The following is a 20,912-nucleotide window of genomic DNA, read 5'->3' as shown; positions in this document are numbered from 1 at the left end:
ATTGGATCAGCGAATAGGAAGTGACTGCATGCCTAGCGGGGATTTTGAATAGTGAAGACTGCCTAGGGCCAGACCCTGATGTAACCTTCCTCATTGTGGTCAAGGATCAACGGGGTAGGTTATAATGGTTAGGGAGCATCTTCTCTAATCAGAGAGGATTACAATACATCACATTTTCCCTTCTGCTTTTTTAGCTAGATCTTACTAGCTGACAAAAAACGCTATTACAATGTTACTGCAATGTCGTAGCAAGCAGACAATACACTAGCAATGTTGTGAGTGTACAACTCTCTATGGGGTGTTGCCACGTCACTGAGATACTGTAGGAATGTCTGTGAAAAGTTCATCCCTGTGAGTATATTTGTGAATCTCCTCCAGCTGTACACACACGGCTGTTAGTGTTGGCCTTCCTAAAGCTCTGATGTGGTGAGGTGTCGTGATTGACTAGTGAGTAGATAAGCAGGGTTAAGGTGTCTAAGCTTCCTACAGCCTGGCCTCTGTTCTGCTGGACTGACTGCAGAGACTGGCTCGTGACAGAGAGTGTGGACACATACACTACTGCCCCTCTGAAAGTTTTACAGTTTATTTCTGGATCAATTGCTCACCACAAATTGTGATTTTCAACCATCCCTCTGGGCCTTATGTCACTCCCCCCATCTCCCCTAACCTCTACTTCCCGTCTCCTCTCCCTACTAGTCCACTGTCATGGTCTGCAAACAAATATACCATTCACACATTTCCACTGAAGATTTACCTTACTGTTTTACCAAAAAGGCTCAGACTTTTCTGTTTCCATCTATGCAAGCCACCCTCCGGGTCTCACTGGGCATAGCTCTTGCAGACCTTCTCTGACTTGGGGCCAAGCCTAGGGTACTTTTCATTTTAATTTACATAACAATGGCTACTGTGGCCTTTTAACACCTCACAAGGCAACTGTGTTGATGATGCAGAGGTTGTTGGTTCTGCTCGTTACAAGTCTTAAGTGTCACACTCCTGATGGAAACACATAAGTCTCATTGGAAAAGCACCTCTCCCTATCTCTCTACAGTAGAGATCCATGGAGTATGTATCCTCTTAGGGAGTATGTATCCTCTTCGAGAAACAAGGCCTTTGGATAGTTACATGAATGCTTTCTCATGCAGCTATTTTGGTATCTCTTGATAACGCCCTCCACCACAACTATACTCTGTGGAGATACTGCCAGCAGTACGGTTCCTGCTGTGTGCAGGCTATGTGATCTCGGTATGAACTTCCTGCTGCCCCTCTTGTTCTCAGGCTGCTGAGACCCAGTTAGCACTAGCAGAGCTGCTTCATATACGGTAGCAACGGTGAGTCGAGGAGCTCTTCTTCTCCCTGGCAGACTGAAGGACTCATGTGCACACAGCAAATAGAAAGCCTAGCACAAGCTGCTCTCACTGACCAACCAGAGGAGATTATGGGTGTCATGTGCTTAGTGGACTGAGCAAGCTTCGAGCTGCAGTCTCTATGCAATTAGTCTGTGCTGTGGTGAGTGTGTCGAATAAAGCTGTCCGCATGCTTTCCAGCCGAAACACCTTGGAAGAGTTTGTGCATATATCATGACAACATTTTGTGACGTTTTTGTTCGTATTTGACACCTGTAAGGCTTTTTTTGTCTACACCCCTTCGTCGGTGATTGGTCAACAGTAGGGACTCTTCAATAAAGTCTTTGTTGTCATTCAATGAGAGACGACTTGTTTTCATGCAAATTTTTCATTGAGAAATACTGCACCAAACATCTTAGTTGGATGTAAAATGGTGCTGCGGCTAACATGTCCTCGGCAACAACGTCAAAACTAATGACAGATTTCATTAGTTATTTTAGATTAATTTGGACTATTTTGACGAAGTGTAGACTTGCTACAGCTTCTCAAAAACTATTGCCGCTTTTTTCTTGTTTTTCAAGTGTTTTTTTAATGGGAGTATGCGAGCACACTCGTTCAGTTCAGCAAGACAAGTTTCTCTAGGCACTAGTCTAACTGAAGCATGCTGACACCTTAAGAAACATTAAGAATCACAATAAGGTAGTGTGGTCCATGATGCAGGCTCAGTTATCACCCCTCAAAATCTGCTGGGATGTTTGTTGGAGAAAGAGGGGCTTGTCCATATGCTGATCTGGCAGTTTCACTTCAGGTGAGCAGAAGCCTTGTGAAATCATAAGAAACCCCACAATTCATGTCACTTGTGAACACAAGCTGATTTGTCAGGTTTACAGAGTGGTTTGAGTCACACTGGTCTTTCCATGGCTTGTGTTCTGACTCAAACGGTAAAGTCAGGCAGTAAGGATGGATGGGGCTTTCCAGATAGCCCTTTCTCTGATCACCACTAATGATAGTGGATGCAGACAACACCATTCTTTATACTTCTGGCCCTTCCTTGGACACTGTACTAACTAACCTCCAAACGAGCTTCAATGCCATACAACACTCCTTCTGTGGCCTCCAACTGCTCTTAAACGCTAGTAAAACCAAATGCATGCTTTTCAACCGTTCACTGCCTGCACCCTCCCGCCCGACTAGCATCACCACCCTGGACGGTTCCGACCTAGAATATGTGGACAACTATTTTATTTTTATTTTTATTTTTTTATTTCACCTTTATTTAACCAGGTAGGCTAGTTGAGAACAAGTTCTCATTTGCAACTGCGACCTGGCCAAGATAAAGCATAGCAATGTGAACAGACAACACAGAGTTACACATGGAGTAAACAATTAACAAGTCAATAACACAGTAGAAAAAAGGGGAGTCTATATACAATGTGTGCAAAAGGCATGAGGAGGTAGGCGAATAATTACAATATTGCAGATTAACACTGGAGTGATAAATGATCAGATGATCATGTACAGGTAGAGATATTGGTGTGCAAAAGAGCAGAAAACTAAATAAATAAAAACAGTGGGAATGAGGTAGGTGAAAATGGGTGGGCTATTTACCAATAGATTATGTACAGCTGCAGCGATCGGTTAGCTGCTCAGATAGCTGATGTTTGAAGTTGGTGAGGGAGATAAAAGTCTCCAACTTCAGCGATTTTTGCAATTCGTTCCAGTCACAGGCAGCATAGTACTGGAACGAAAGGCGACCGAATGAGGTGTTGGCTTTAGGGATGATCAGTGAGATACACCTGCTGGAGCGCGTGCTACGAATGGGTGTTGCCATCGTGACCAGTGAACTGAGATAAGGCGGAGCTTTACCTAGCATGGCCTTGTAGATGACCTGGAGCCAGTGGGTCTGGCGACGAATATGTAGCGAGGGCCAGCCGACTAGAGCATACAAGTCGCAGTGGTGGGTAGTATAAGGTGCTTTAGTGACAAAACGGATGGCACTGTGATAAACTGCATCCAGTTTGCTGAGTAGAGTGTTGGAAGCGATTTTGTAGATGACATCGCCGAAGTCGAGGATCGGTAGGATAGTCAGTTTTACTAGGGTAAGCTTGGCAGCGTGAGTGAAGGAGGCTTTGTTGCGGAATAGAAAGCCGACTCTTGATTTGATTTTCGATTGGAGATGTTTGATATGAGTCTGGAAGGAGAGTTTGCAGTCTAGCCAGACACCTAGGTACTTATAGGTGTCCACATATTCAAGGTCGGAACCATCCAGTGTGGTGATGCTAGTCGGGCATGCGGGTGCAGGCAGCGATCGGTTGAAAAGCATGCATTTGGTTTTACTAGCGTTTAAGAGCAGTTGGAGGCCACGGAAGGAGTGTTGTATGGCATTGAAGCTCGTTTGGAGGTTAGATAGCACAGTGTCCAATGACGGGCCGAAAGTATATAGAATGGTGTCGTCTGCGTAGAGGTGGATCAGGGAATCGCCCGCAGCAAGACCAACATCATTGATATATACAGAGAAAAGAGTCGGCCCGAGAATTGAACCCTGTGGCACCCCCATAGAGACTGCCAGAGGACCGGACAGCATGCCCTCCGATTTGACACACTGAACTCTGTCTGCAAAGTAATTGGTGAACCAGGCAAGGCAGTCATCCGAAAAACGAGGCTACTGAGTCTGCCGATAAGAATCTGGTGATTGACAGAGTCGAAAGCCTTGGCAAGGTCGATGAAGACGGCTGCACAGTACTGTCTTTTATCGATGGCGGTTATGATGTCGTTTAGTACCTTGAGTGTGGCTGAGGTGCACCCGTGACCGGCTCGGAAACCAGATTGCATAGCGGAGAAGGTACGGTGGGATTCGAGATGGTCAGTGACCTGTTTGTTGACTTGGCTTTCAAAGACCTTAGATAGGCAGGGCAGAATGGATATAGGTCTGTAAAAGTTTGGGTCCAGGGTGTCTCCCCCTTTGAAGAGGGGGATGACTGCAGCAGCTTTCCAATCCTTGGGGATCTCAGACGATATGAAAGAGAGGTTGAACAGGCTGGTAATAGGGGTTGCGACAATGGCGGAGGATAGTTTCAGAAATAGAGGGTCCAGATTGTCAAGCCCAGCTGATTTATACGGGTCCAGGTTTTGCAGCTCTTTCAGAACATCTGTTATCTGGATTTGGGTAAAGGAGAACCTGGAGAGGCTTGGGCGAGGAGCTGCGGGGGGCCGGAGCTGTTGGCCGAGGTAGGAGTAGCCAGGCGGAAGGCATGGCCAGCCGTTGAGAAATGCTTGTTGAAGTTTTCGATAATCATGGATTTGTCGGTGGTGACCGTGTTCCCTAGCCTCAGTGCAGTGGGCAGCTGGGAGGAGGTGCTCTTGTTCTCCATGGACTTCACAGTGTCCCAGAACTTTTTGGAGTTGGAGCTACAGGATGCAAACTTCTGCCTGAAGAAGCTGGCCTTAGCTTTCCTGACTGACTGCGTGTATTGGTTCCTGACTTCCTTGAACAGTTGCATATCGCGGGGACTGTTCGATGCTATTGCAGTCCGCCACAGGATGTTTTTGTGCTGGTCGAGGGCAGTCAGGTCTGGAGTGAACCAAGGGCTGTATCTGTTCTTAGTTCTGCATTTTTTGAACGGAGCATGCTTATCTAAAATGGTGAGGAAGTTACTCTTAAAGAATGACCAGGCATCCTCAACTGACGGGATGAGGTCAATGTCCTTCCAGGATACCCGGGCCAGGTCGATTAGAAAGGCCTGCTCACAGAAGTGTTTTGGGGAGCGTTTGACAGTGATGAGGGGTGGTCGTTTGACTGCGGCACCGTAGCGGATACAGGCAATGAGGCAGTGGTCGCTGAGATCCTGGACGAAGACAGCGGAGGTGTATTTGGAGGGCCAGTTGGTCAGGATGACGTCTATGAGGGTGCCCTTGCTTACAGAGTTAGGGTTGTACCTGGTGGGTTCCTTGATGATTTGTGTGAGATTGAGGGCATCTAGCTTAGATTGTAGGACTGCCGGGGTGTTAAGCATATCCCAGTTTAGGTCACCTAACAGAACAAACTCTGAAGCTAGATGGGGGGCAATCAATTCACAAATGGTGTCCAGGGCACAGCTGGGAGCTGAGGGGTTCGGTAGCAGGCGGCAACAGTGAGAGACTTATTTCTGGAGAGAGTAATTTTCAGAATTAGTAGTTCGAACTGTTTGGGTGTGGACCTGGAAAGTATGACATTACTTTGCAGGCTATCTCTGTAGTAGACTGCAACTCCTCCCCCTTTGGCAGTTCTATCTTGAGGGAAGATGTTATAGTTGGGTATGGAAATCTCTGAATTTTTGGTGGCCTTCCTGAGCCAGGATTCAGACACGGCAAGGACATCAGGGTTAGCAGAGTGTGCTAAAGCAGTGAGTAAAACAAACTTAGGGAGGAGGCTTTTGATGTTGACATGCATGAAACCAAGGCTTTTTCGATCACAGAAGTCAACAAATGAGGGTGCCTGGGGACATGCAGGGCCTGGGTTTACCTCCACATCACCCGCGGAACAGAGAAGGAGTAGTATGAGGGTGCGGCTAAAGGCTATCAAAACTGGTCGCCTAGAGCGTTGGGGACAGAGAATAAGAGGAGCAGGTTTCTGGGCATGGTAGAATATATTCAGGGCATAATGCGCAGACAGGGGTATGGTGGGGTGCGGGTACAGCGGAGGTAAGCCCAGGCACTGGGTGATGATGAGAGAGGTTTTATCTCTGGACATGCTGGTTGTAATGGGTGAGGTCACCGCATATGTGGGAGGTGGGACAAAGGAGGGGGTATGAGGAGTGGGACTAGGGGCTCCATTGTGAACTAAAACAATGATAACTAACCTGAGCAACAGTATACAAGGCATATTGACATTTGAGAGAGACATACAGCGAGGCATACAGTAATCACAGGTGTTGAATTGGGAAAGCTAGCTAAAACAGTGGGTGAGACAACAGCTAACTATAATAGCAAGGTGTCTGGCTAGACTGTAAACTCTCCTTCCAGACTCATATTAAACATCTCCAATCCGAAATCAAATCTAGAATCGGCTTTCTATTTCGCAACAAAGCCTCCTTCACTCATGCCGCCAAACTTACCCTAGTCAGTAAAACTGACTATCCTACCTAGAGATCGACCGATTATGATTTTTCAACGCCGATACTGATACCGATTATTGGCGGACCAAAAAAGCTGATACCGATTATTCGGACAATATTTTTATTTCTAATAATGACAATTACAACAATACTGAATGAACACTTATTTTAACTTAATATAAAACATCAATAAAATCAATTGAGCCTCAAATAAATAATGAAACATGTTTGGTTTAAATAATGCAAAAACAAAGTGTTGGAGAAGAAAGTAACATGTGCCATGTAAAAATGTGTGCCATGTAAAATATGTGCGCCATGTAAAATATGTGCCATGTAAAAAAGCTAACGTTTAAGTTCCTTGCTCAGAACATGAGAACATATGAAAGTTGGTGGTTCCTTTTAACATGAGACTTCAATATTCCAAGGTAAGAGGTTTTAGGTTGTAGTTAATATAGTATTTATAGGACTATTTCTCTCTATACCATTTGTATTTCATATACCTTTGACTATTGGATGTTCTTATAGGCACTATAGTATTGCCAGTGTAACAATATGGCCTCTGTCCCCCTCCTTGCCCCTACCTGGGCTTGAACCAGGAACACATAGACAACAGCCACACTCGAAGCATCGTTACCCATCACTCCACAAAAGCCATGGCCCTTGCAGCGCAAGGGGAATAACTACTTCAAATCTAAAAGCGAGTGACGTTTGAAACATTATTAGCGCACACCCAGCTAACTAGCTAGACATTTCACATTGGTTACACCAGCCATTAGGCTGATAGGTTTGAAGTCTTAAACAGCGCTGTGCTTGCAAAGAGCTGCTGGCAAAACGCACGAAAGTGCTGTTTGAATGGATGATTACGGGCCTGCTGTTGCTCAGTCAGACTGCTCTATCAAATCAGACTTAATTATAACATAATAACACACAGAAATACGAGCCTTTTGTCTTTAATATCATCGAATCCGGAAACTATCATTTTGAAAACAAAACGTTTATTATTTCAGTGAAATACGGAACCGTTCGGTATTTTATCTAACGGGTGGCATCCCTAAGTCTAAATATTCTTATTACATTGCACAACCTTCAATGTATGTCATAATTATGTAAAATTCTGGCAAATTAGTTCGCAATGAGCCAGGTAGCCCAAACTGTTGCATATACCCTGACTCTGCGTGCAATGAACGCAAGAGAAATTCCACAATTTCAACTGGTTAATATTGCCTGCTAAACTGGGTCAGTAGTTATAACTAGTGATTATGATTGATTATTTTTTATAAGATAAGTTTAATGCTAGCTCGCAATTTACCTTGGCTTCTACTAAATTCGCGTAACAGGCAGGCTACTCGTGGAGTGCGATGGTTAGAGCATTGGACTAGTTAACTGTGCGGTTGCAAGATTGGAACCCCTGAGCTGACATGGTGAAAATCTGTCGTTCTGCCCCTGAGCAAGGAAGTTAACCCACAGTTCCTAGGCAGTCATTGAAAATAAGAATGTGTTCTTAACTGACATGCCTAGTTAAATAAAAGGTATTTAAAAAAAAGAATAATAATAATAAAAAATCGACGCCCAAAAATACCGATTTCCGATTGTTAGGAAAACTTGAAATTGGCCCTAATTAATCGGCCATTCCGATTAATCGGTCGACCTCTAATCCTGCCGTTCCTCGACTTCGGCGATGTCATCTACAAAATAGCTTCCAACACTCTACTCAGCAAACTGGATGCAGTCTATCACAGTGCCATCCGTTTTGTTACCAAATCACCTTATACCACCCACCACTGCGACCTGTATGCTCTAGTCGGCTGGCCCTCGCTACATATTCATCGCCAGACCCACTGGCTCCAGGTCATCTATAAGTCTTTGCTAGGTAAAGCTCTGCCTTATCTCAGTTCACTGGTCACGATAACCACACCTACTGATAGCACACGTTCCAGCAGGTATATCTCACTGATCATCCCCAAAGCTAACACCTGATTTGGCCGCCTTTCCTTCCAGTTCTCTGCTGCCAGTGACTGGAACAAATTGCAAAAATCGCTGAAGTTGGAGACTTTTATTTCCCTCACCAACTATAAACATCAACTATCTGAGCAGCTTACCAATCACTGCAACTGTACATAGTCCATCTGTAAATAACCCACCCAATCTACCTACCTCATCCCCATACTGTTTTTATTTTATTTACTTTTCTGCTATTTTGCACACCAGTATTTCTACTTGCACATCATCATCTGCTCATTTATCACTCTAGTGTTAATCTGTTAAATTGTAATTATTTGCTCCTATGGCCTATTTATTGCCTACCTCCTCATGCCTTTTGCACACACTGTATATAGAATTTCCTTTCTCTACTGTGCCATTGACTTGTTTGTGTTATTGGCTTGTTTGTTCACAGAGCCCATATATCGTACAGGAAGCCTCCGTCATCTTTCTCCAAGACACTGCCCCTTATTGGGTTACACCACCAGGACTTAAAACAGATGTGTCCTTTAGAGGGTTATTTGTCTTAAGAACCGGAACTGGAGTCCGCCTGAAGATATAGGCCTAGGAATGTTCTGTATCAACACTGTACTGACTATGTTCTCTTATAAGAGTTCAAGCCCCTATAATGAGCAGACATTGTGACTTGCCAAAGGACATCCATGTTAGAGGAGAATGATTCGAGTCTCTCTAGGGGAGGTATAAAACATGTCTTCCGATGTAGAAATTGAAAAAGCTGTCAGTAAAAAAGTATATTTCACTTTCATAAGGGGGCTCTGACTGTCAACGTGTTGACGTTAGGAATATGGGTACTGAGGGTAGAAATGATCAGGCTGAGGTGAATGAGGATGAGCTGTCTGTCTCAGAATGCCTCTGTGCTGTGACCAGTGCATGATTAGCCCCTCCAGATCATGAGCTCTGACAGGGGAACAGAAACCCACTCTCTCCCTATCCACTGCCTAAACATGGCCTGAAGCGTTCCTCTGTAGAGCACTGCATTTCCTTGTGTGTCCCCCACAAAGAGACAAGATAGTAATCTGCCCCCTCTCCCATTTTCTCTTTGATTTTCAATAGATTTTTGTGCACAAAGCCTCTTAAGATGGGACTGTTATTTATTTATTTTTTCATGGAACTCCCTTGGTCCTCTTATTTTCAATTCAATATGATGAAGTTATTAAGGTCCAAAGCTGTGTGATCTCCAGAAAATACTCTTCATATCCAATAAGACAGACTAGTAATTATTAAATGTGATCTGTTCCGAGGCAACATGGACAGAGGTCTCATAATTTTTTGCCATGTCACGATCACGATCACAATGTAATTTTTGAAAAAACGATTTAACTAACCAGCTAATATCTCTCTCCCTTAGTATGCCATGCACATGCTATAATCTTTTCATGACACTGACTTTGCCATCAGGGGGCAGTTATATCACTGGCTGCAGCAGCCAAAACGTGGCAAACTTGATGACAAAACCCTCCTTTATGCGACAGTGTTGGGGTGCAGGGTGAGACTAGATTAGCATATGTATTAGGGGCCCTCCTGCCAGGCCGACGTGATTGGCTGGCTACAACTTGGACCTGCTGAGTACATGGGGACAGGCAGCTGACACAACCCACCTCCACTATTCAAATGCTAACATCCCTTGAGTTTCCCAGAAATTCCCTCAGTGAATGACATTACTATAAAGCCCCCCGCACATGCTCAGTGTGTGTCTGCACTCATATTCGCTGCCTATTAATAATTCATAGGTGTTTTAAAGGAGCTCAAGTCCTAAGGAAGTTTCCTCGGGCATCTTACAGTGTCTAACTAAATAGTGTTTAAGCAAATCTGTAACCCTGTGGAATTGAATAATGACTGTTGAAGTGTGTTATACACATGGAAGTGTGTGTGCCCTTAAAAAATCTAGCCCTCCGGTACTTGTTGGCCATTTCGGATGGCCAGGCTGGACCTCTCCTTTCTGTACTTTTATGTAATTCAAAATCACTTTTTGACTCGAGAACTTGATACTGAGAAGAAGCCAAGCCATCCTTTATTGAGCAATACACATAATACTTCTCTATATTCTGAGATTATAAAAGGCAGATTTCTACACTGAACAAAAATATTATCGCAATATGTAAAGTGTTGGTCCTATATTTCATGAGCTGAAATAAAGGATCCCAGAAATGTTCCATACACACAAAAAGCTTATTTCTCTCAAATGTTGTGCACACATTTGTTTACATCCCTGTTAGTGAGCCTTTCTCATTTGCCAAGATAATCCATCCACCTGACCAGAGTGGCATATCAAGAAGCTGATTAAACAGCATGATCATTACACAGGTACACCTTGTGCTGGGGGACAATAAATGGTCACTCTAAAATGTGAAGTTTTGTCACACAACACAATGCAACAATGTCTCAATTTTTGAAGGAGCGTGCAATTGACATGCTGACTGCAGGAATGTCCACCAGAGCTGTTGCCAGAGAATGTAATGTTAATTTCTCTACCATAAGCTGCCTCCAACGTCATTTTCGAAAATTTGGCAGTACATCCAACTGGCTTCACAATCGCAGACCATGTGTATGGCGTTGTGTGGGCGAGCGGTTTGCTGATGTCAATGTTGTGAACAGAGTGTCCCGTGGTGGTGGGGTTATGGTATGGGCAGGGATAAGCTACGGACAACAAGCATTTTTTATCAATAGCAATTTGAATGCACAAAAATACCATGACGAGATCCTGAGGCCCATTGTGAGGCCTGTTTTATTTAAGGTATCTGTGACCAACAGATGCATATATGTATTCCCAGTCATGTGAATTTCATAGATTGGGGCCTAATGATTTTATTTCAATTGACTGATTTCCTCATATGAACTGTAACTCAGTACAATCTTGGAAATTGTTGCATGTTGGGTTTATATTTTTGTTCAGAATACAGTATATATACATTCACTATGGTGTGTGCATGGTCCACACATGCCTTGAGACCTCTCTGCAGTTCCTGACTCTGGATGTCAAAGCTCAAGTCATACAGAACTGGAATAAATTCTTCACATAAGGAAACCTGTTCATGACTGGAGAAAAGCTTGTAGAATAAGCTAACACTGCCCTCTCAACACCCTGAGGCTCTCTCTATTTCCTCTGCTCCGCTCTGTGGAAACAGAAAGCCATTCTTATAAAGGGGGTTAAGGCGGCTGCACGGCAGAGGAGCAGATAGCGTTTTTACGAAAGCGATGATGCAGACTGACTCCCTCATTACCTCTTAGCCTGTCTGTCCATTTGATCTTAGCTCTGCTTCAACTCTGCTGCTGAGGAGGCAGTCTGCCATGAAGAAAGGCTCATGCTGCTTTTGTTGAAAGGTAATGGAGACAATTCATCTTCAACATTGGTCACAGCCAATGTGGCCAGGCCATGTTGAGTCACATGATCGGGATACTCCTCTGTTTGACAGGGAAAAGCAATGATTGGCTGCCACTGGGGCGCTGCTTCCTCAATAGACTATACTGGAAAGAGTTCAGTCTTTTCGTAAAGTTAGAGAAAACATGCTTTCAGTCCTACTCATCCTTTGGAATTGTCTCCCTTTGCCATTAAGCAAGATTTTTATAGAGTGTGTGAGTTGGTTCAGTGAAAAAGAGCACATTACCCATGTCTCCTTTTCGACAAGTCCTAGAAGGTCATTCTGTACATGTCACCCCTGGTTACAGTGTCCGTACAGTACATCTCTCTGTGGAAGCTACAAACCCTGAAAGCACTACCAGCAGCCAGACTGGAAATGCCAGACGAGAATGACAGTCTTTGCTGTTCACCCCCAGATAATGTTACGAAAAAGCCTAGCAAGACACTAGATAGTGTTTCGGGGCAGAGGATTCATTCACATTGCCACTAACTTTAACTGAATGCTACATTAAGCTGTTCTTACATTGAACAAACATATAAACGCAACATGTAAGGTGTTGGTCCCATGTTTCATGAGCTGAAATAAAAGATCCCATACATTTCTCTCAAATGTTGTGCACAAATTTGTTTACATTCCTGTTAGTTAGCATTTCTCCTTTGCCTACATTATCCATCCACCTGACAGGTGTGGAATATCAAGAAGCTTATTAAACAGGATGATCATTACACAGGTGCACCTTTAGCCGGGGACAATAAAAGGCCACTCTAAAATGAGCAGTTTTGTCACACAACACAATGCCACAGATATCTTAAGTTTTGAGGGAGTGTGCAATTGGCATGCTGACAGCAGGAATGTCCACCAGAGCTGTTGCCAGAGAATGAAATGTTAATTTCTCTACCATAACCCCCTTCCAACATTGTTTTAGAGAATTTGGCAGTATGTCCAACCGGACTCACAATTGCCGACCATGGCGTTGTGTGAGCGAGCGCTTTGCTAACGTCAACGTTATGAACAGAGGGCCCCATGGTGTCAGTGGGGTTATGCTATGGGCAGGCGTAAACTATGGACATTGAACGCAATTGCATTTTATCAATGGCAATTTAAATGTACAGAGATACCATGACGAGATCCTGAGGCCCATTGTCCTGCCATTCATCTGCCGCCATCACCTCATGTTTCAGCATGATCATGCACGGCCTCATGTCGCAAGGATCTGTAAACAATTCCTGAAAGCTGATAATGTCCCAGTTCTTCCATGGCCTGCATACTCACCAGACATGTCACCTATTGTGCATGCTTGGGATGCTCTGGATTGAGGTGTACCAAAGCGTGTTCCAGTTCCCATCAATATCCAGCAACTTCGCACAGCCAATAAAGAGGAGTGGGACAACATTCCACAGGCCACAATCAACTGCATGCAAAGATGTGCTGCATGAGGCAAATGGTGGTCACACCAGATACTGACTGGTTTTCAGATCCAAGACCCTACTTTTTTTTAAAGGTATCTGTGACCAACAGATGCATATTTGTATTCCCAGTCATGTAAAAATCCATAGATTAGGGCCTCATTTATTTATTTAAATTGACTGATTTCCTTATATGATCTGTAGCTCAGTGAAATCATAGAAATTGTTGCGTGTTGCATTTATATTTTTGTTCAGTATAATTTGTTTCTTCATCATTATGCTTCATATTGTTGGCATACTCTCCCTCCTCTAGTTGTGTGCATCTTTAGGGTCATTTTAACCTAATTTGCATATGACACACCCACACCATGTAACATGGACAACCATGACCCATGTTCCTATGTGTTATGTAGGCATACCACCCTGATGCCACATTGAGGTAGGGAAAATGAGCTACTTTATTGTTTCTTTAGTAGGGTGTGGTAATGTTGGTGTCACTCTTTACACTGTGAGTTAATGCTTATTAATTTTGGCTGTGTCCAGTATTCCTAATACATGTTCCTGCAACTTTGTGGTCTACTGTATTGAACAAGTCCCCCCTCACACACATTTTTGAGAGCTGTCCCCTTTTGTGATTTGTTTATTTGTGAAATGGCTGCATTCATTATTACATTTCTGAATAGTGTAGATTGAATTCCATGAAATACATTCAAAGAGAAAATGGGTATGATATCCTTGAATGTGAACAATAATACATTTTGATACATTTTATATAGACAGCCAACATAGTAAATAGACTACCATGACCCATGTTCCTATACCACCCTTAGTGCTATAATCAAGTAGTGTCAGTAAGGTACATACTTTCGTGATGTGAAGTAGCAGACCATAATGAAAGTTTGATGAGAAATTGTTTTCACCTGGTCTTCTGAGAAATGCAATGCTCTGGAGATGCTGTTCCAATTAACTGACAATGGAAGAATAAGGAGTAGAGGGCATGAAGCTCTGTGCTTTCTCTTAAGGTCACAGTCAAAATGATGACCTCTTAGTTTCTGTGCAGTAGGTGTCCTGATGTAGGAAGCTCCCTAGGCATTTTAAAAGAAATCAGAACAACAATTTGCATTATTCTGTATGAGATTACCCCACTGATACAGTACATTGAGACAGCAGTCAGATGTGCTGTATGAAAAGAGGACCACTGGTTTTCACCACGATTGTCTCAGATATTTGTAAACAAATGGTTCTCTGCTGTCACAAAGGGGACTCCTGCCCACAGCTGTGTGTCTCCAGTTGTTTGGCTGCGCATCCCATTCTCACAGGAAAGCTTCTCTGCCGCCTGCTCCCTGTCTGTCTTACTAATCGCCTGACGTTATGCTGCTGGAGTCAACATGGAGTGAACCCATCCATCTCAGTCCACTCAGTTATTCATGGACAGTGACTGGTATAATATAGAGGATTTTAAATCCCCATCCATACAAGTGTCTTGGATAGATGGAGCAGTTACTCATTACCCATCTTGTCCCCTTGGCGTAAAGAGTCACTGGTGGCTGTTAATCAACAGGGCTGATTTACTAAACTCTGCTCCATATGTTAGAAATATTCCCTTTCTTATTTCTCATTCAAAGAAGTGATTAAACCCCTAGATCCTCTACCCCTATCCCATTCATCTCTGCTCTGTCATGTTTTCTTATACAGCCGCCTTGTGGACAGATTGTGCTGTGAGACGAGGCTGCTGGCCTCCCTCATCTTTATGTAGTGTGACGTCTGATGTGGTGTAGTAATACCCCATAGGATAATCCATTGTCCTGAGAGGTGGGTTTGCTCTGAAGGCACCTCATGCTCAATAACATGGTGTCGTGTCGTGCAGAGTCCAATGCTGGCAAGCTTTACACCACTCCAGCCAACGCTTTGTATTGCGTATGGTATCTTAGGCTCTGCCATGGAAACCCATTTCATGAAGCTCCCAACGAAGAGTTATTGTGCTGACATTGCTTCCAGAGTCAGTTTGGAACTCGGTAGTGGCCTACTACTTGTGACTTTGGGTAGTCCATGGATGAGACCAGTACTTTGTGTGCATAGGCATGTGTACTAAACCGACTGGCAGAGAAATATATATTTAAAAAAATATATATATTTGACCTTTATTTAACTAGGCAAGTCAGTTAAGAACAAATTCTTATTTTCAATGACGGCCTAGTGGGCTAACTGCCTGTTCAGTGCTCTAACCACTAGGCTACCCTGCCGGCCATATTGAATTCAGTGGCCCATGACAGTGGCTTTTAACACCAACAAATGCATGTCAAACAATTGATCACTTTTTTCTTAGCTATTAGGGGCCCTGCCTTAGACAGTATTCAGCGTTGAATAGATAACAAGGAAAACCAGGCTAAACACTCATTTTTATGGTGATGTATAGGCCTACTGATTCAAGGTGCATTATAGAGACTACTGACTGCTGTATCATGTTATCTTTAACATTGTTGTGTGGATTCCTCTCTGAGGAAACTACTAGACAAATACTAAAATAGCACATTTTCCCCAATTACTTATGAAAATATGATATGGACTATCTTTGGCATGTATTTTTCTCGGTCATGGGTGGCACACACTGGGATATGGGGGAGGGGAGTGGGTGGGGTATATGCATTGTCCCATTTCCCCCCACATGATATCACTGAAGAGACACACACGAAGGTACAGACACATGCATACATTGTGATATTGTTGTGTGGTGGTATTAAACATGTTGTATTGTAGATGTATTGGTGTAGTAATGTTATATGATGTACTTTTGTATCTTTTGTTGTATATGTAATGTAAGTGTTTTTATATAGTTTTGGACCCCAAAATAATACTGACCTGGCTGACACCTGGCTGAACTGACCCTGACTCATTGTGACTTTGGCTAGTCCATGGATGAGACCAGTACCGTGTGTGAATAGGCATGTGTACCTGGCCTACTGGCAGAGAAATAATTAATTCAGTGGCCCATGACAGTGGCTTTTAAACACCCAAAAATGCTTGTCAAACAAGTGTTAATTGACCAAAACCAAATGCATGCTTTTCAACCGATCGCTGCCTGCACCCGCATGCCCGACTAGCATCACCACACTGGATGGTTCCGACCTTGAATATGTGGACACCTATAAGTACCTAGGTGTCTGGCTAGACTGCAAACTCTCCTTCCAGACCCATATCAAACATCTCCAATCGAAAATCAAATCAAGAGTCGGCTTTCTATTCCGCAACAAAGCCTCCTTCACTCACGCTGCCAAGCTTACCCTAGTAAAACTGACTATCCTACCGATCCTCGACTTTGGCGATGTCATCTACAAAATTGCTTCCAACACTACTCAGCAAACTGGATGCAGTTTATCACAGTGCCATCCGTTCTGTCACTAAAGCACCTTATACTACCCACCACTGCGACTTGTATGCTCTAGTCGGCTGGCCCTCGCTACATATTCGTCGCCAGACCCACTGGCTCCAGGTCATCTACAAGGCCATGCTAGGTAAAGCTCCGCCTTATCTCAGTTCTCTGGTCACGATGGCAACACCCATCCGTAGCACGCGCTCCAGCAGGTGTATCTCACTGATCATCCCTAAACCCAACACCTCATTCGGCCGCCTTTCGTTCCAGTACTCTGCTGCCTGTGACTGGAACGAATTGCAAAAATCGCTGAAGTTGGAGACTTTTATCTCCCTCACCAACTTCAAACATCAGCTATCTGAGCAGCTAACCGATCGCTGCAGGTGTACATAATCTATTGGTAAATAGCCCACCCATTTTCACCTACCTCAACCCCACAGTTTTTATTTATTTACTTTTCTGCTCTTTTGCACACCAATATCTCTCTCTACCTGTACATGATCATCTGATCATTTATCACTCCAGTGTTAATCTGCAATATTGTAATTATTCGCCTACCTCCTCATGCCTTTTGCACACATTGTATATAGACTCCCCTTTTTTTCTACTGTGTTATTGACTTGTTAATTGTTTACTCCATGTGTAACTCTGTGTTGTCTGTTCACACTGCTATGCTTTATCTTGGCCAGGTCGCAGTTGCAAATGAGAACTTGTTCTCAACTAGCCTACCTGGTTAAATAAAGGTGAAATAAAAAATTAAAAAATTGAATTTGTTCATCAAAAATTGTGAATAACTCACCACAGGTTAATGAGAAGGCTGTGCTTGAAAGGATGCACATAACTCTGCAATGTTGGGTTGTATTAGAGAGAGTCTCAGTTTTAAATCATTTCCCACACACAGTCTGGGCCTGTATTTAGTTTTCATGCTAGTGAGGGCCGAGAATCCACTCTCACATAGGTCCATGGTTGCATAGGACATCAGTGTCTTAACAGCGCAAGAAATCTGGCAGTGGCTTCTGACTGATTAAATTTTCACAGAACCGCTTGTTGCAATTTCGATGAGGCTCTCTTGTTCATATTTCGGTAAGTGGACTGGAGGCAGGGCATGAAAGGGATAACGAATCCAGTTGTTTCTGTCATCCGTTTCGGGAAAATATCTGCGTAATTGCGCACCCAACTCATTCAGGTGCTTCGCTATATCACATTTGACATTGTTCCTAAGCTTGAGTTAATTTGCACACAAAAAATCATACAATGCTGGAAAGACCTGTGTGTTGTCCTTGTTAATCCAGACAGACAAGATCTCTAACTTCTTAATCATAGCCTCAAGAAAAAACATCACCCAGTACCGTGTGTGAATAGGCATGTGTACCTGGCCTACTGGCAGAGAAATAAATAATTCAGTGGCCCATACAGTGGCTTTTAAACACCCACAAATGCTTGTTAAGCAAGCATTTGTGGGTGATCACTTTTTTTCCTGGCTATTAGTTTCCCTGCTTTGAGCAGTATTCTGAGCTAACTATATAACAATGAAAACCAGCCATAACACTAACTTACATAGTGATGTATGATGTATAGGCCTAGTGTTTTGTGGTGCATTATATAGGCTACTAATGCTCACATCATATTTTCAGTGTTTATTCTTTAACATATTTGTGGGGCTTCCTCTCTGAGGACGCCTACTAGACAAATACTAAAAGAGCAAATTTTCCATGATTCCTCATCAAATCATGATATGGACTCTCTTTGGCATGTACGTTTCTCAGTCATGGGTGGCACACACTGGAATATGGGGGAGGGGAGTGGGTGGGGTATATGCATTGTCCCATTTCCCCCCTCATGATATCACTGAAGAGACACACACGAAGGTACAGACACATGCATACATTGTGATATTGTTGTGTGGTGGTATTAAACATGTTGTATTGTAGATGTATTGGTGTAATAATGTTATATGATGTACTTTTGTATCTTTTGTTGTATATGTAATGTAAGTGTTTTTATATAGTTTTGGACCCCAAAATAATACTGACCTGGCTGACACCTGGCTGAACTGACCCTGACTCATTGTGACTTTGGCTAGTCCATGGATGAGACCAGTACCGTGTGTGAATAGGCATGTGTACCTGGCCTACTGGCAGAGAAATAATTAATTCAGTGGCCCATGACAGTGGCTTTTAAACACTCAAAAATGCTTGTCAAACAAGTGTTAATTGATCACTTTTTTCCTGGCTATTAGTTTCCCTGCTTTGAGCAGTATTCTGAGCTAACTATATAACAATGAAAACCAGCCATAACACTAACTTACATAGTGATGTATGATGTATAGGCCTAGTGTTTTGTGGTGCATTATATAGGCTACTAATGCTCACATCATATTTTCAGTGTTTATTCTTTAACATATTTGTGGGGCTTCCTCTCTGAGGACGCCTACTAGACAAATACTAAAAGAGCAAATTTTCCATGATTCCTCATCAAATCATGATATGGACTCTCTTTGGCATGTACGTTTCTCGGTCATGGGTGGCACACACTGGAATATGGGGAGGGGAGTGGGTGGGGTATATGCATTGTCCCATTTCCCCCTCATGATATCACTGAAGAGACACACACGAAGGTACAGACACATGCATACATTGTGATATTGTTGTGTGGTGGTATTAAACATGTTGTATTGTAGATGTATTGGTGTAATAATGTTATATGATGTACTTTTGTATCTTTTGTTGTATATGTAATGTAAGTGTTTTTATATAGTTTTGGACCCCAAAATAATACTGACCTGGCTGACACCTGGCTGAACTGACCCTGACTCATTGTGACTTTGGCTAGTCCATGGATGAGACCAGTACCGTGTGTGAATAGGCATGTGTACCTGGCCTACTGGCAGAGAAATAATTAATTCAGTGGCCCATGACAGTGGCTTTTAAACACCCAAAAATGCTTGTCAAACAAGTGTTAATTGACCAAAACCAAATGCATGCTTTTCAACCGATCGCTGCCTGCACCCGCATGCCCGACTAGCATCACCACACTGGATGGTTCCGACCTTGAATATGTGGACACCTATAAGTACCTAGGTGTCTGGCTAGACTGCAAACTCTCCTTCCAGACCCATATCAAACATCTCCAATCGAAAATCAAATCAAGAGTCGGCTTTCTATTCCGCAACAAAGCCTCCTTCACTCACGCTGCCAAGCTTACCCTAGTAAAACTGACTATCCTACCGATCCTCGACTTTGGCGATGTCATCTACAAAATTGCTTCCAACACTACTCAGCAAACTGGATGCAGTTTATCACAGTGCCATCCGTTCTGTCACTAAAGCACCTTATACTACCCACCACTGCGACTTGTATGCTCTAGTCGGCTGGCCCTCGCTACATATTCGTCGCCAGACCCACTGGCTCCAGGTCATCTACAAGGCCATGCTAGGTAAAGCTCCGCCTTATCTCAGTTCTCTGGTCACGATGGCAACACCCATCCGTAGCACGCGCTCCAGCAGGTGTATCTCACTGATCATCCCTAAACCCAACACCTCATTCGGCCGCCTTTCGTTCCAGTACTCTGCTGCCTGTGACTGGAACGAATTGCAAAAATCGCTGAAGTTGGAGACTTTTATCTCCCTCACCAACTTCAAACATCAGCTATCTGAGCAGCTAACCGATCGCTGCAGGTGTACATAATCTATTGGTAAATAGCCCACCCATTTTCACCTACCTCAACCCCACAGTTTTTATTTATTTACTTTTCTGCTCTTTTGCACACCAATATCTCTCTCTACCTGTACATGATCATCTGATCATTTATCACTCCAGTGTTAATCTGCAATATTGTAATTATTCGCCTACCTCCTCATGCCTTTTGCACACATTGTATATAGACTCCCCTTTTTTTCTACTGTGTTATTGACTTGTTAATTGTTTACTCCATGTGTAACTCTGTGTTGTCTGTTCACACTGCTATGCTTTATCTTGGCCAGGTCGCAGTTGCAAATGAGAACTTGTTCTCAACTAGCCTACCTGGTTAAATAAAGGTGAAATAAAAAATTAAAAAATTGAATTTGTTCATCAAAAATTGTGAATAACTCACCACAGGTTAATGAGAAGGCTGTGCTTGAAAGGATGCACATAACTCTGCAATGTTGGGTTGTATTAGAGAGAGTCTCAGTTTTAAATCATTTCCCACACACAGTCTGGGCCTGTATTTAGTTTTCATGCTAGTGAGGGCCGAGAATCACTCTCACATAGGTCCATGGTTGCATAGGACATCAGTGTCTTAACAGCGCAAGAAATCTGGCAGTGGCTTCTGACTGATTAAATTTTCACAGAACCGCTTGT

At 43.3% G+C, this 20,912-nt stretch overlaps 1 protein-coding gene and 2 non-coding genes across 3 annotated transcripts in view; 1 reads left to right on the top strand and 2 right to left on the bottom strand.

The window, feature by feature from the left end:
- LOC118370900 (DENN domain-containing protein 5A-like) overlaps positions 1 to 20,912 on the top strand; it is a 60,693-nt gene that overhangs the window by 2,735 nt on the left and 37,046 nt on the right. The window lies entirely within an intron of this gene.
- On the bottom strand, positions 18,229 to 18,283 carry LOC118370903 (U7 small nuclear RNA). Its single transcript, XR_004822887.2, has one exon. It is a non-coding gene; the product is annotated as a U7 small nuclear RNA (small nuclear RNA).
- Positions 18,980 to 19,034, bottom strand: LOC127907437 (U7 small nuclear RNA). The gene has a single exon (XR_008064409.1). It is a non-coding gene; the product is annotated as a U7 small nuclear RNA (small nuclear RNA).

The sequence above is a fragment of the Oncorhynchus keta genome, chromosome 14 (genome assembly GCF_023373465.1).
Source record: "Oncorhynchus keta strain PuntledgeMale-10-30-2019 chromosome 14, Oket_V2, whole genome shotgun sequence".
In the NCBI taxonomy this organism is placed as follows: domain Eukaryota; kingdom Metazoa; phylum Chordata; class Actinopteri; order Salmoniformes; family Salmonidae; genus Oncorhynchus; species Oncorhynchus keta.
Note: the sequence above shows the minus strand (reverse complement) of the source record. Positions and strands in the feature narration are given on the sequence as shown.